This window comes from Lathyrus oleraceus, chromosome 2 (genome assembly GCF_024323335.1).
Source record: "Lathyrus oleraceus cultivar Zhongwan6 chromosome 2, CAAS_Psat_ZW6_1.0, whole genome shotgun sequence".
Lineage (NCBI taxonomy): Eukaryota > Viridiplantae > Streptophyta > Magnoliopsida > Fabales > Fabaceae > Lathyrus > Lathyrus oleraceus.
This window is the reverse complement of record NC_066580.1, coordinates 448,656,901-448,669,227: the sequence shown is the minus strand read 5'-3', so window position 1 is coordinate 448,669,227 and position 12,327 is coordinate 448,656,901.

Genomic DNA, 12,327 nt, shown 5'->3' with positions numbered 1-12,327 from the left:
AAATCTGGCGACAAGTATTTCTTAATGATTAGTAATCGAGAGTTTAGGGGAATTACTTTACCTTGCGCCGCACGTATCAACGTGGGAATGAGCGCTAACTGGACTTTTGATCTTAACACCCCCGAGCCCGATCACATGGAGCAAGATGCTTCCCGCACTGGCACCCAAGCACACACTGCACCTACTTTTCCTAACTCTTTTGCAGGTACCTCATCCAGACATCAGCCCCGCGAGGAGTATGACTACACCGCCATGAGTGTCATACGGTGAACTGACTTTTATTGGATTTTTAATCGCAATGTCGCGGTTAGCAAGAGTCGCCACCGACTTTTCTTTTATCCCATAAGGAAAGGCGGAAAAGAACAGGAAAGACCTTAATTTAGATTCTTAGGTTCGGGAGGTACTTTATACAAAGGGAAGGGGTAAGCACCCTTTGTATCCATGGTTATCCATGGGCTCTTAATTGCTCAATCATTTATGTTTTTTTTTTTTTTAGTTTGAAAAAGGTGGTTGAAAAGTGTATAAAAAGGTTTTGAAAACGAGAATTTAACTTTGTAATGATTCTTGCATGAATGTATACAAAGTGGTTATCTCGTATGGTTTTTTGAAAGTAGTTTAGAAAAATATAACTCGGCAATGATCCTAGTACGGATGTATGCTAAGTGGTGATTTTCTAAAGAGGATGTTTGAAAGGTGTGAGGTGTGAAAAGCATTTTTTGTTATGAATGAGCAATTAAGGTTATACCTGTCTGAGGTCTTTCCGGGCATTTCCTATCCTTATGAGGATAAAACTGTCCTTACTATTGAGAAGTAAGCAGTTTTCCCTTGGGATGTTGAAGGGTCATCGTAGGGTCGTCGATCGGTCATCGAAGGCAACAATTGCGAGGATACCTTAGCATTCGAAAGGACTATCATCATTTAACCGTAGGCTATACCGAAGGGTCATCGAGGGACAAAATTGTATTTTCGAAGGCAACATCCGAGGGACTATGATGATTTTACCGAAGGGTCTTTGCTAAGGATATCCCCCTATTCGCGGGACATGACCGTAATATTGTAATCGTGGGGTAATAAAGAGAGGTCCGATATCATTTATTTAAAGTCCATGTTTTAAGTTCATTAGGTAATTATGGTGATACCGCATTAAATCGATACATTAAAATCAGCACATTAAGGATCGCTACATTAAAATTAATTAGGCAATCAATGTGAATCTTCACATTAAAGTGAAACGATTTAGAATCCATCTCCATGAAAGCTTCCCATGCATAAAGCGGAGTACCTAGCCGGCTATTTCTTCGGAAGCATGCTAGCCTTTACACCATGAACACACGGATTAAAGCATCGAGGTAAAATACAATCGGAAATTGCACCATAAAATAAATATAACAGCCAGGAATTTAAGCCAAATACGCAGAATCATTATTAGGTAAACATGAAATGGGCAGCAAAGAGGCAAAGCAGCCCCTGGCCCGGTCGCCTCTGCTTCGCCTAGCGAAGGCTCAGCGAAGGCTCGCTGCGGGCTCGCCTAGCGATGAGCTAGCGAGCGCCCACGGGTTTGAAATTTGAGAACATTATGACCTCAACCTGCAGCATGGCTTATGGCATCCAACACATAATTATATGGTTCAATTTCACAATATTCAAGCACATTTAAATTCTCATGCAAAACTCCAAAATGTTTATGAATTCAATTATAATATCCTCCACAAATTAAGAACATGAAGTGGTACCATATGCCAAATGAGAGTACGAAACGATATCATATGCAAATTAAGACACTAAAGTGGTACCACATGCAAAATAAGGACACAAAGTGATAATCATATGTAGATTAAGAATCCTAAATCATATGCCAAGTAAGAAACTAAAGCGATAATGGTGATGCAAACCTGTTTGCAAATCGGGTTGCAACCTTGAATTGGCGAGCCGGATTGAGCTGGGCGGCGGTAGCTTCGGAGCGGGTAAGCGGCCTTCAGGGTTTCTTCACTCGGACTTCTCTAAAGTAGCCTCAGGGTTTCCGTGCCAGGGTTTCCGTCCGTCTTCCTCTGTTTTCCGTCCGTCTGTGTGTGTCCTTTTTCGTGGCAGAGGAGCATGTATTTATAGTAGTGGTAATGGTGACCTAATGGGCTTAAAATGAGGTCCAAAAATCTCAAACTTTCGCAAGCTTCGATAGGCGAAGGAATTGCTCGCCTAGCGAGCAAACTAGGTCTGGGCTTTTTCCTGGATCCAACGCTTCGCTGGGCGAGTGACATGATGCAATGTTCGCTAGGCGAAGGAGCTGCTCGCCTAGCGAGCCAGCTGTTTTGGGCCGCCTGTGGATTGGGCCTGTTGTGAGTGGGCCTTTGTCCATTTGATATCAGTGCCTTGCAGAACAAGTCAGAGGGTCTTGGAAAATGCTTTGTAATGCCAACAGGCAAATTTTGGGGTATGACAGCTGCCCCTGTTCAATATTCTCGAACCGAGAGAGTAGAATGGCATGTGCCGTTCGTGGTCTGGAGGTGAAAGATTATTGAACACTAGAATGCCCCGAAAATTTGCGCTTGTCCATCAGTCTTGACGGAGATGGGCTTAGAGATGCCATCCAAGAAACTTGCTGAGGAGATTTCCAGATGGTGTCGTACGTTAGACGATGTCTGAAGACATGGATGTCATACCGGGTCATACGCTAGACCGTGTAGTGAATCCTCCATTATGCTGTTGACTTTGCTGGGGAGTCAGAGCATGCTATGCTGCTGGGGATAAGGGATCAGAATGGGTCATACGTTAGACCGTGTCTGAATACCAGAGTGAGCTGTTCATTAGGCGGATGACTTTGCTGGGGATGAAATATCAGAATGGATCGTACGCTAGATCGTATCTGTCACTAGGTAGCATCTGAGGGGATGAAGGTCTAACTTGGTCGTACATTAAACCATATCTGAGCAGAATGAGCCGTCCGTTAGGCTGAATTTGCTGAAAAGGGAGTAGTCGTATACTAGACTACCATTCAGAAATGTACCTGTCCGAAGGTAGCATCTGAGTAAGGGAGCAGCCGTATACTAGACTACCATTCAGGAATGTACCTGTCCAAAGGTAGCACCTGAGAAAGGGAGTAGCCGTATACTAGACTACCATTCAGGACTGTACCTGTCCGAAGGTAGCACCTGAGAAAGGGAGTAGCCGTATACTAGACTACCATTCAAGAATGTACCTGTCCGAAGGTAGCACCTGAGAAAGGGAGTAGCCGTATACTAGACTACCATTCAGGAATGTACCTGTCCGAAGGTAGCACCTGAGAAAGGGAGTAGCCGTATACTAGACTACCATTCAGGAATGTACCTGTCCGAAGGTAGCACCTGAGAAAGGGAGTAGCCGTATACTAGACTACCATTCAGGAATGTACCTGTCCGAAGGTAGCACCTGAGAAAGGGAGTAGCCGTATACTAGACTACCATTCAGGAATGTACCTGTCCGAAGGTAGCACCTGAGAAAGGGAGTAGCCGTATACTAGACTACCATTCAGGAATGTACCTGTCCGAAGGTAGCACCTGAGAAAGGGAGTAGCCGTATACTAGACTACCATTCAGGAATGTACCTGTCCGAAGGTAGCACCTGAGAAAGGGAGTTAAAGGTCTAACTTGGTCGTACATTAGACTGTATTTGAGTGGTATGAAGGTCAGAATGGATCGTACGCTAGATCGTATCTGAGTTGAAGGAGTCATGTGTTGAGCTGAATCAGAATGAACCGTATGTTGGGCTGTATCTGATAATATTTGTTGTATTGGCGATAAATGCCTGGGATGGGCTTATAGATGCCATCGTTGGGAGGATGTCAGAAATGAATGTTGACACGGAGTATATCTGAGAGCTGTACTCGAACCTTGAATGTGATCAGAAGGATAATCAGCCTGAAAAATAAAGTTAGCTTTATGCAATGTCATGATGCATGAGATGCAAATGTTGTATGCATGCGTGTGCTGTGAAATGATGTGATGGGTGAATTATGCGTCTGGAATAAATGAGAGCATTGTATGCATGTATATGTTAGGAACTGATTGTATGTAGATGTGTAATATGAAATGATGTAATGAATGCATTAGGCGTCTGAAACATTCTTCCAGGGGACACTACTGGGGAGATAGATCTCAGTCTGCTGGTCGGAGACATTGGTATTGATGGCCCTTCCTTAGCTGGGGATTTGGGTTCTGTCCCAACGGGGCCTGGCTGGGGATGGAAGGGATGACCTTTCGGTAGGGCGGTGCCGACCTCTTCTGGGGAATAATTGGCGTTGCCGGGGAATCGAATTAGTAACAGCCTCCTTGGAAAGCGTGGTTAGACCTTCTCCTCGATCCTGAAGTCGTGTAGTAATTGCTATTGCTATTTTAGGCATGCATTTTTGTAAACATTGGTTATATTCAAGTGCATAAGTCAATTCAAGTTAAATCAATGGACGTTTACGCAAACAAAACAGAAAAGGTAAAAACAAAAGCATCTTTTTGGAAATGAAATTGTATTGATTTTGAAAGAGAGCCTATAAACAGGCAATTCGTGTACAAGGAGACAGAAATCCTAGTAAGAGGAAATTGTCAAGAAAACAAAGAAAAAGCTATGCAGGAAAAGTCCTATTGATTTTAAATCCACTACTGTCATCCTGCCTTCAAGCATCTCTTCTCCTGCTGTCGGATAGAAGTGATTGGCTTGTTCAGTCCCTTGAACTTGGTTGAAGCTGACAGAGAACGGGACATAGTCATACGCTTTAATCCCTAATTTTTGCCTGGACCGCCTTTTCAGGTTTTCAGTCCACCGGGATACCCTTTTTTGCCCAAGCCGCCTTTTCAGGTTTTTGACTTGCCGGGTGTACATTTGTATATATTTATCCCTAATTTTTGCCCGAACCCTTTTGGTTCGCCGGGATGCCCTTACTTTTGCCTAGGTACGTCGACCTAGCGGGTCTCTTTTATGCGTAGTATTTTTTAACTATGTCCGCGTTCACAGGATGCGGGAGGTCTTCGCCATCCATTGTAGCAAGTATCATGGCTCCACCGGAGAATACCTTCTTAACCACAAATGGCCCTTCGTATGTGGGAGTCCACTTGCCTCTGGGATCTCCTTGTGGTAGAATGATACGCTTGATCACCAAGTCGCCAACTTGATACACCTGTCTCTTGACTTTTTTGTTAAATGCCTGGGTCATGCGCTTCTGATATATCTGCCCGTGACAAACAGCCGCCAGTCTCTTCTCATCAATCAAATTTATCTGATCGAGTCGAGTCTGAATCCATTCATCTTCATCTAAGCCCGCTTCTTTCATGATTCTTAGAGAGGGAATCTGGACTTCCACTGGTAAAACAGCTTCCGTTCCGTAGACTAAAGAGAAAGGAGTTGCCCCTGTCGAAGTGCGTACTGAAGTGCGATAACCATGGAGAGCAAATGGTAACATCTCATGCCAGTCTTTGTACGTTACTGTCATCTTTTGTATGATCTTCTTGATGTTCTTATTAGCAGCCTCCACGGCGCCATTCATCTTTGGCCGGTACGGAGAAGAGTTATGGTGCTTAATTTTGAACTGCGTGCAGAGTTCAGTAATCATCTTGTTGTTCAAATTAGTACCATTGTCAGTGATAATCCTTTCAGGGATGCCATACCGACAAATAAGGCTATTCTTGACGAACCTTGCCACCACATTCTTGGTGACAGAAGCGAATGAGGCTGCCTCTACCCACTTCGTAAAGTAATCAATAGCGACAAGAATGAAGCGATGTCCATTAGAAGCCGTGGGTTTAATCTCTCCAATCATATCGATGCCCCACATTGCAAAGGGCCAAGGAGCTGTTAACACGTTCAATGGAGCAGGGGGCATATGTACTTTGTCCGCATAGATCTGGCACTTGTGACAGGTTCTGGAGTGATGGTGGCAATCAGTTTCCATGGTAGACCAATAATACCCTGATCTCAGAATCTTCTTAGCCATTGTATGTCCATTAGAATGAGTCCCAAAAATACCGTCATGCATGTCTTCCATAATCTTTTCTGCTTCCGTTTTATCCACACAGCGAAGCAGAGTCGAGTCATGATTACGTTTGTATAACACTCCATTACTCAGAAAGAATTTAGCGGAGAACTTCCTCAGGAATTTTCTGTCCTTGATGGATGCCCCTTCAGGGTATTCCTGAGCTTCTAAATATCTTTTCACGTCGTGGAACCAAGGTTTCCCTTGTACCTTTTCAGTGTGGAGTTCATAACAGTGTGCTGGTTCATCTAATCGTTCAATAGTAATCCTGGGAGCTTCATCGTCCCATCTGACTCTGAACATAGATGACATGGTAGCTAATGCGTCTGCCAACTGATTCTCCTCTCGTGGAATATGTTCAAATGTAATCTCTTCAAAGTATGGGATTAATGTCATCACCCGCTCTCGATAAGGGATGAGATTTGGATGTTTAGTATCCCATTCTCCGTTGATCTGACTGATTACCAAGGCCGAATCTCCGTACACATTCAAAAACTTGATTCGCCAATCTATAGCAGCTTTGAGTCCAAAAATACATGCTTCATACTCAGCCATATTATTGGTACAATGAAAACATAGTCTAGTTGTGAGAGGCGTATGGTAACCTCCAGGAGAAATGAGTACAACCCCAACACCATGGCCCAATGCATTAGAAGATCCATCAAAGACCATAGTCCATCGGGATCCCCATTCGGGTCCTCCATCTGGTTTAGGTTTTTCATTATCGGCAACAAACATGACATCCTCATCTGGGAACTCAAAATTCATAGATTGGTAATCATCCATCGCTTGATGAGCCAAATGATCAGCCAGCACGCTTCCTTTGATTGCTTTCTGGGTAGTGTACTGGATATCGTACTCTGTTAAGATCATCTGCCATCTCGCTATTCTTCCGGAGAGGGCAGGCTTCTCGAACATGTATTTGATGGGATCCATCCTAGAAATCAACAAAGTGGTATGATTCAACATATACTGTCTTAGTCGGCGAGCAGCCCAGGCCAAAGCACAGCAAGTTCTCTCGAGCAGTGAGTATCTTGTTTCACAGTCGGTAAACTTTTTGCTCAGGTAGTATATGGCATGCTCTTTTCGACCAGACTCGTCATGTTGCCCCAATACGCACCCCATTGAATTTTCTAACACGGTCAAATACATGATTAGAGGTCTTCCTTCAACTGGTGGTATCAGAATCGGGGGTTCCTGGAGGTAGTTCTTGATTTTGTCAAAAGCTTCTTGGCATTCGTCATTCCATATCATCTCTTGATTCTTCCTCAGCAATTTGAAGATGGGTTTGCAGGTAGCGGTCAAGTGGGAGATAAATCGAGCAATGTAGTTCAAGCGTCCCAAGAAACCTCTGACTTCTTTCTCTGTACGGGGAACTGGCATTTCTTGAATAGCTCTCACTTTAGCCGGGTCAACCTCAATTCCTTTACCACTGACAATAAAGCCCAAGAGTTTACCGGATCTTACTCCAAAGGTGCATTTGTTCGGATTCAATCTCAACTTGTACTTCTTCAACCTCTCGAACAGTTTGTATAAATGATCGAGATGTTCTTCTTCAGTATGAGATCTAGCTATCATGTCATCCACATATACTTCTATCTCATGATGAATCATATCATGGAACAAAACCACCATAGCACGCTGGTATGTTGCCCCGGCGTTCTTTAGACCGAACGGCATTACTTTGTAACAGAAAGTGCCCCATTGCGTCACAAACGTGGTTTTCTCCATGTCCTCAGGTGCCATCTTAATCTGATTGTAACCTGAGAAACCATCCATGAATGAGAATAATTTGTGTTGAGCGGTGTTATCTACCAGAACATCAATGTGTGGGAGTGGAAAGTCATCTTTGGGACTCGCTTTATTCAAATCTCTGTAATCCACGCACATTCGCACCTTACCATCTTTCTTTGGCACTGGTACCACATTAGCAACCCATTGAGGATAAGAAGTAACAGCTAAGAAACCGGCATTGAATTGTTTCATAACCTCGGCTTTGATTTTCTCAGACATTTCAGGACGCATGCGGCGAACCTTTTGCTTGACAGGACGACAATCTTCTTTCGTAGGCAGCCGATGCACCACTATATCAGTATCCAACCCGGGCATGTCTTCATAAGACCAAGCGAAAACCTCTACATAGTCCTGTAACATCCGAATCAATCTTTCCTTGACACTGCTTTCCAATCCTGCTCCTATTTTGACTTCTTTTCTGTCTACCTCAGTACCCAGATTTACAATTTCGAGGGACTCTTCATGCGGCTGTATAGTCCTTTCCTCTTGCAGTAATAGTCTGGCAAGCTCTCCAGGGACTTCACAATCTTCCTCATTTCCATCTTCGGCTTGGTAGATTGGATTTTCAAAGTCATAATGAACAATAGCGGAATTATTATCAATAGGATCCAGAGTGGATACGGATCTGCAATTTGTTACGTGAGTGTGTGTAAGAAAGCATAACTTGTTTGAAAGACGACAGAAAAAATAAAGAGCGCAATATTTGAATGCGAAAACGTCCATAGATTTATTGAATATGAAAATATGCTTATGAAATGACAAAACCCTTAACAAATTAGCTATTGTGCCCCGGGTATTGACACAATGCTTTAAGAAGTTCAATTAAAATTTGCAATGCTAAATAGACAATAACAATTACTCCTGACTAAAGGAGATCGGGATAGTGTCTTCAGCCTTCCAATTATTGAGTCCGTCGCCAATTGTTGGGTAGATCCAACTATCCAGGTCGCAATCACTGTCAGCACCTTCTACAGCATTGATTTGATCTTTGACCATCTTTTCAGAGTTGAATCCCAGACCAGCTTTGTCAGACTTGTACGGTACGTTGATCAGTTGACCCCAGCCAGTACAGCCACCATCTTCAACCACAGCTTGAGCATCTTTCAGAGAAATCATAGCAGGAGGAGCACGAGTAACCTTGGGCACACAGGGAGTTGGCTTAAGGACAGGATCGGGCGGAGAAACCACTTCAAATGACTGAGTTGGAGTCTCGAAGAATTCACCATCCATCTCAACGTATCTGAAGGTATGCACACTACTGACAATGTATTCTTCTTCCCCACACACAGTGACGATTTTACCCTCTATTGGATATCTCAGCTTTTGATGGAGCGATGAAGCCACAGCACCTGCCCCATGAATCCAAGGGCGCCCCAGTAAGCAGGAGTAGGCAGGACGAATGTTCATTACATAAAAGGTAGTATTGAAGACTTGAGGCCCTATCTTGATAGGGAGAACAACTTCACCGTGGACAACACTCTTCGCACCATCATAAGCCCGCACCACAATGTCACTAGGCTTCAGTTCAACGCTCTTGCAGTCAAGTTTCTCGAGCACGGATTTCGGTAACACATTCAAAGAAGAGCCATTATCGATCAACACATGAGACAGGGTGATCCCTTTACACTCAATGGAGATATGCAGGGCCTTATTATGGTTCTTTCCCGCTGGTGTCAGGTCAGCATTGGAAAAACCTAGGCCACCGTCGACAGTCAAAGTAGCAACATAGTTTTCGAACTGATCGACGGAGGTCTCCTGAGGTACATGGGCAGTCTTCAGGAATTTTATCAAGGCATTGGCATGAGATTCAGAAGATAACAGCAAGGATAACATCGAGATTTTGGAAGGAGTGTGCCCCAACTGCTCTACCACATCAAAATCACTCTTGCGGATGATTTTCAACACTTCTTCCATTTCTCGTTTGGCAACGTCTTCAGTAGTAGCTTCGACCGGTGTCTCTGACTGGGAGGGATTGACGGGTTCCTTTCCTTGAGTTTCAGGAGCTGGGGGTGAGATCTCTGGAGAGAAGACCCTTCCGCTTCGAGTAATTTTACTAGTCCCAACGATGTTATTAGGATTAGCAGAATCACCAACTTGCCTTACGCCATGGATGTAAATCTCACCTCCATAATTCCACGGAATGGCCTTGCTTGAGGAGTACGGTATTGGGCCAGGTGCAGTAATGATCAGGGGAGCTACCTTGGGCTCAGCAATGATCTTCACAGGTACCCTGGGAGCGGTAATCTTAACCGGAACTTTGGACCTTGCAATCATAGATATTTCTTCAATAGGGTTTTCCGTTTTAGAAACCCTTTCAAAGAGAATTGTACGGTCGTCCATCAACCGTGGAATGCCATTTTTCAATTTCAAACAGTCCTCGGGCCAAAGTGTGCAGAGATTGCAATCTTCAGTACAACCTGGAAATAAACCAGCTTGCAATAAATTCCGCTTTATGATCGGGAGAGGAGATGTTAAGTCTGCTACAGTAGTGATGAGAGCATCGTCATTGAGAGCATTAACAGCCTTGTCATGATTAGGCATAGGTGCATTGATGACATTAGGAGTCTCCGGAGGCTCGAACTCAATTTCCCCAGCGTCGATCATGTCCTGAATTTTATTCTTCAACAGCCAACAATCATTTGTATCATGCCCGGGGCTATCGGAGTGATATGCACACCTGGCATTGGGATTGTAACGAGGCGAAGCAGTGTTGACATTTGCAGGAGGACCTCTGAGAGTGATTAGGTTTACCTTTAGCATACTTTGCAGTGCTTGTGCTAAAGTCATATTGAGCTTGGTAAACTGCCTTCTTGGTCTGTCTTGTCTTTGCTGGAAGTTTTGAGCTGGCGGGGCTGCGATCGTCACTGCTCCAATGGCATGGTCACCGATTTTCTTATTATGATTCTTGTGACCATACACAGCATTCGATTCGTTCTTCCCATGGTAGGACTTTTTACTGCTTGTAGAAGTAGCTGCCTGTAACTTTCCACTTCGAATACCGCTCTCCACCCGTTCACCTGTCAGTATAAGTTCAGTGAAACCTGATGAAGAACTCCCCAGTAGGTGGCTGTAGAATGGGCCAGTCAGGGTACCCATGAACAGGTCTACTAATTCTCGGTCAGTCATAGGGGGTTTGACTCTGCCGGCCAAATCTCTCCATTTCTGAGCCTACTCTTTGAAGCTTTCTTTAGATCCCATGGCCATATTCTGCAACTGCAGCCGAGTAGGTGCTAATTCAGAATTGTACTGGTACTGCTTGTAGAAAGCCGTTGCTAAATCAGTCCAGGTGCGGATGTCAGAGCTCTCGAGCTGATAATACCATTCCAACTGAGTGCCAGATAGACTCTCTTGGAAGAAATGGATCCACAGTTTCTTATCAGTGGTATGCGGCTGAATCTTTCTCACATAAGCCCTTAGATGCATCTGAGGACAAGACGCACCATCGTACTTAGTGAAAGTGGGGATTTTGATTTTGCGAGGAATGGTCACATCGGAGACCAGACCCAAACTTTCGAAATCTAGACCAGGCGCCTTCTGACTCTCCATGGCTAGCATGCGTTCTTCCAGCAATTTGTATTTGTCATCTCTTGGAGAGTACTGTTCATTTTCATACTCCTCATCATCATCCTCAGGGTTAGAGAAATCAGCATTCTCCTCCTCTGAATCATTTTCCGCCCCCTCTTCTGGACCATTCGGGATTCCAAATTTGATTCCCGTAGCCTGTCCTTTACGCCTTCTGCCTGGGTTAATGAAGCTCACAGCCTTCTTATCCTTCTTCTTTTCAGCCAAAAGAGCCTTCAGCTCCTCCTGCCCTTTAGATAAGCTTAACATCATCTCCTTGAATTGAGCATTCTGAGTCTGGAGATCTTTGACAGTCTGCTCGAGATCCATTTTTCTGTTTAAGAGGCAGACCGTGAGAATATGGTCTTTTAGAACACCTGTTATGCAATGTTATGTTATGCGATGCAATGTATGAAATGTTTTCAAGGACTTTTGGAATTTAACTTGGCATAAATCCCCCATAAGAGAGAAATGTTTTATTGCTACTCTTTTTTGATCAATGTTCATTCCAAAAGGAATAATAGTAAAAATACAATGAAAGCTCAAGTCTCCCAGGGGCGACTTCTTTTCGGGCGAAGATATGCATTGAGTCTTCGTTCCTCATTAAGCTGACTGGTGAGCTCTAACACTTTCTTCCTTTCTACATTGAACTGAGCTTCGAAAGTATCTCTCTCTTCCCTCAACTGAGTCCAGGATCTTTTCAATTCCTCAACATCAGTAGGCATATCTGGATAAGGAATGATCTGGGAAGTAACTCCTTCGACCTCTGATTCAACAATCAATGGCCCGACTGCAAGATATGGCATGACAAGCTCGCGAGCTCTGGCGCGCACCCATCTGAGATAAGGCTCCATAGGAATAGAATTTTTCTTTCCTAAATTGCTTCTTTTCACCATGCCCCAAGCTCGTACAAACTTTTGGCGGAGACCTTGAGAGTCATTGTCATAGTCAAACACTGTACCTTGAATAATCATTTCATG